Here is a 5,109-nt window from a genome sequence, read left to right on the forward strand (position 1 = left end):
AAGGAATAAAGGAGATAAGCACAAAAAAACCAACGTGCAAGTACATTTCGGGAACGTTTCCGGACTAAAAACAAAAAAAAAGGATTTTGAGAAGAAGTGCAGATATACGCTGAAATAATGATGAGTGAGCCGTGGGTGAATGAGAGAGAGTGGAAATGCTTGAAAAGAATATTACCAAAAGCATGAGTGAAATTTGTAAGCAGCAAGAAAGAAGCACGTGAAAAGGAGAGGAATGGGTGGCATGGTGTCAGGGATAATAAAAAAACTGGTGTAAGAGGAAGAAAAGAGAGAGGAGATAGAAGAAAAGGAAGGAACAATGGTTAGAAGAATGAAATTAAGAAAAGTTATAGTGGTTGTAGTATGCGTGTACAGAAGAAGAGGAGAAGAGGAGAAGAGGGAGGATGAAGAACAATAAGGAAATTAAGACAGAGGAGAAAGACAAGAGGCTTGTCCTAATAGGAGGGGATTTGAATGCATGGACCGGGGAACAAAGGAGAGAAGTATGGGATAGAGAAAAGAAGGTGTTTATAGGATAATCGAAACAAAAGGAAACGGATCTAGAAGGTAGGAGGCTATGGAATATACTAATTAAAGGGAAGATAGTTCATTTGTAACGATCATGTAAGAGGAGATGGAAAAGGGAAAGAGGAAAGAAAAGAGAGAAAATAAAGTGAAAATGGGTCTTTGTGGGGAGGAAAATTTAAGAGAATTTATAGAAAAGATAGAAAACGAGGAAATAGGGGGTCGGGAAAAAGAAGCACTGGACAAACTGCTAGAAAAACTTAAAGGAGCGATAGATAATGTAAGGGAAGAGGTGAGACCGAAAGAAAAAGAAGAGGGGTTTAGAAGAGGCTGGTGGGACGATGAATGCAGGCAAAGTAAAGATAGGATGAAGGAAAGTGTAAGGAAATGGATGAAAGAGGAGAAAGAGGGAGCACTCAAGAATGATAAAGGAGAAAAGACAGAAAGAGAAAGAAAGTTATATGTCAGAGAAAGAGAAGGCTGTAAAAAATGGAGAGAATGGCAAGTGATAAATAGGGAAAGGGGACGAAGGAAGGGTATAAATGAAGAGATAGGAGTGAAAGAGTGAACAAAGCACTTCAAGGGGTTGCTAGGAGGAGTGGAATATAGAGTAAAGGGATGAATGAAGAAGAGAATGTTTGTAGAGTATGTACGTATGAGCAGGAAAAATGGTTGCATGTGTTAGAAAGGTGTACAGGGGACGAAGGAGAAGGGGAGAGTACAGAAGAGAGAAGTAAATGGATTCTGAATGAAAATGGTCAGGGGGGGGGTGGATAAAGAAGCTAGAAGATCTGAGAGAGAGAGAGAGAGAGCTGGTTGCACAGGATAGTAGAAAAAAAGCCAAAAAAATGACTCCAAAAGAAGTAGAGTTACGACGTAGTGTTGTGAACTATAGTCGAAATATGAATTTGATAATGGTAGGAGGAAATGGAAGCCCAGGGCAGTCGCAAGCGTTTAGAAATAAGAATAATAATTTAAGACAGTATGAAGCGAATATTTCGTAAGATAGTATAAGACTTGTTTATAAAAATACTTGTAATGGTTATGTAAAGACTCTCAAACCCGTAAAAGGGAGAGAGTATAAACAAATAAAGAATTTCTGATTTCAGTAGAACATTATTGGTTTAAGCATTAAATTATTTATTTTTAAATTCAATCTTTTGTTCGAAAATTTAAATATTTTTATGAAACTTTATTTTCTTTTTTGGGACAATATTGATTTTTTACTGAAAATGCAACTATTAAATATTTGTTAAAAATTTATCATTTTCAGTAGAAAATTCAACAATGCTACTGAAAATTTCTGTATTTTGTTGAAAATTCGTCTTTTTAAAAATAATATTAGTCTTTTTGTTCCTTAATTAATTTCTTTGTTAAAAATTACATTATTTTTGTGTAGATTCGATTTTTTTCCATCGAAATTATTTTTTTGAACTGAAAATTTAAATGTTCTATTTTTGGTTAAAAACTATAATTATTTTTTAAAATTAATTTTTTTAATTAAAAATCGAAATATTTCAACGAAAATTCCATTTTTAATTTAAATGTTTAACTAGTCCATTTTTCGTTTAATATTTATTTCTTCAGTTTAAAATTCATCGTCTTTGGTAGCAAATTATTCTTCTTGCATGAAAATTAATTCCTTTGGCTAAAAATTCGTGTTTTTTATCGGTTTGAACACTAATTTTTCCAACTGCAAACATAAGTATAAGTTTAAAATTTGAGCTAAAAATGTATTTATATTTATATTAGACCCTAAAATCTTGTCTCCTACATATATTTACATACAATCAAAGATATCTTCCTCCATGCAATAGGCCTAATGATTCTGAGGTAATTCGTGATTTCCAAACCAGAATAAATTCGAGGAGTAGCTAGATCGTCATTGGTGAAGTCCCACGTTCGGGCAGTGTCTCCAGAACGTGCGATTTTTCGGCCACACCACTTTCCCATCTAGGAGAAACACATGCAAACGTAGTGTGTCTGTAAGTCGCCCAGTGGGTACAAAATTTAGTGACGTCTTTACGACATCGTTACGACAACTTTTCGACAACCTTACGATATCCTATGTCCATGTCGTTTCGGTGTTTTTGCGATATCGTAAAGACACCTTAACAACATGGACATAGGATGTCTTGAAATTGTCGTGAAGATGTCCTAAAGATGTCCTAAAGACGTCGCCAAATTTTTTGCCCACTTAGCGACTCTGTTACATGCTGCAAAGACCAGCCTCGTGTATAGTCGAAAATACACGAGCACGAACCCGAGCTCTCCCGACTTCGCCAATGACGATCTAACTACTCCTCGAATTTATTCCGGTTATGAAATCCCGAATTACGTTAGAATCATTAGGCTTATTGCGAATTTAACTGTATGTAAATATGTGTAGGAGACAAGACTTCAGGGCCTAATATAAAAATAAATACATTTTTAACTCAAATATTTAATTTATACTTATGTTTTCGGTTTAAAAAAATGAATTATCAACCCGATGAAAAAATCACTAATTTTCAGTCCAAGAAATGAATTTGCAATTAAGAAGAATAATTTGCTGCCAAAGACGATGCATTTTGAAGTGAAGAAATAAATACTCAACCAAAAACTGACTATTAACTTTTAAATAAAAAATTGGATTTTCGTCAAAATTGTTCGATTTTTAATAAAACAATTTAATTTTTCCGCAAAAAAAAAGATTAACTTTTAAACAAAAATGAAACAGTTAAATGTTCAGTTCAAAAAATTAATTTCAATTAAGGAAAACAATGGAATCTACACAAAAATAGTGAAATTTTTAACAAAGAAATGAATTTAAATACGAAAAAACTAACATTATTTTTAAAAAGACCAATTTTCAACTAATTTTCAACCATATTTTTTTCAAGCAAAAAAAAGCAAAACAAAATTTGCAACAAAATTTTTAATGTTTGAAAATATTTAAACATCATTTCTATTCAAAGTAAATGATTTTTAAACAAGAAAAGTAATTTTTTCCAAATAAGATGAATTTTCAACTGTCAAGATCAATTTGAAAATAATAAAAATCCAACAAAATTGTTCAATTTTCAACCATAAAAATTAATATTAGAACTAAACAAAGTATTTAACCGCAAATTCAATAGTTACATTTTCAAATAACGAATTTCATTTTCGACGGAAGAAATGCTCTTTCAATCTAGTTAAGTTTTTAAACAAACAAGTAAATGCACAAACAACAACAATAAAATTCTACTAAAACATCAATTTTTAACCTTAAAGTTAAACTGTGAATTACAAGAGATTAGTTTTAACCAAAAAAGAAATTCTTACATTTTCAATAAAAAAAATAATATTACAAGAAGTTTTAGCAAAATATTTATATTTTAACCAAACAAATTAATTTTTTAACGGAGAAAAGAATTTTCAAACCACTAAGTTTCTCTCAAAAAGACGAAATTACAAATTAAAAAATTGTTTTTTTTTTAATTTAAAAAACTTTTTTTAATGTAATAGTTCAATATTTATTAAAAATTAATTTAAAAAAAAAACGATATTGAACAAAATTAGTAAAAATGAAGCCACTTTCGAAGAATTTTTTACTAAGAAAAGACACTTTCTGATTTAAAATTGCAATTTCTACGTGCTGTTTCAGTTAAAAAGAATTAATTTTTCAAAACGCCTACTCTACCACAGCTAGAACAAGCCGGCAACAGAGAAAGAGAGGCGATACTAAGACCAACCGCGGGCAGGCATCCAATAGAGGAAGAGCGATTTTTTAAGAACCAAAGAAACATCAACACCAAGGTTTCTCTCAAGCCTAAAGATCTGGCTGAAATGGATGACGAGTTTCGTGAACATTTTTCCGGAGAATCCGACCTCTGGGCTATCAATTATTGTGTGTATAATGCAGCCAGAGCTTTGGACGATTTGAACCGTAAAACAAAACCAACGGTTGATCATAAGACCAAAAGACGAATGCATCAACTTGCCATAAAGATTACTGTCGATCACTCACCCAAACCAGAGGAGGTCGAAGTATTTCGGAGAGAAGTCTACGAAGTGCAGCATATACTGGACGAAGACTCAGAAAATATAAATAGCTTCAAGGAGTTATGTGTTGCCCTCATAACACCTGATAAGGAATGCTTACCAATCACTACCAAGGAGGTGAAAAAAGTATTAAGAGGGATAAGGAACTATTCGGCACCGGGACCAGATTGTATCAAAACCTTCTGGTGAAAGAAGTTTCCTTCAACCCATCAGCATTTGGACCGTATGTTCACCACATATTTGAAGTCGCAAGAGCAGATTCCGGAGTGGTTGGTGGAAGGGCGCACAATACTCCTGCCGAAAATAGGCAACTTAGCTGACCCGAAGAATTACAAGCCAATAACTTATCGGAACACACTTTATAAGATATTCACAGCTATCCTAAATGATAGGATTATTCGGGCAATTGAACCTGTGTGGCAAGAAATGTATAAACAACGAAGAAAAAGCTCAGATCCTTTGATATCGGGACAAGAAAGGTTATGCACATGAACAAAAGCATGCATCTTAAGTCTTCCGTTCCGCGACTGTACATCTCACGTCGTCAAGGTGGTCGCGGAA

Source organism: Belonocnema kinseyi, chromosome 6 (genome assembly GCF_010883055.1).
Source record: "Belonocnema kinseyi isolate 2016_QV_RU_SX_M_011 chromosome 6, B_treatae_v1, whole genome shotgun sequence".
NCBI lineage: Eukaryota > Metazoa > Arthropoda > Insecta > Hymenoptera > Cynipidae > Belonocnema > Belonocnema kinseyi.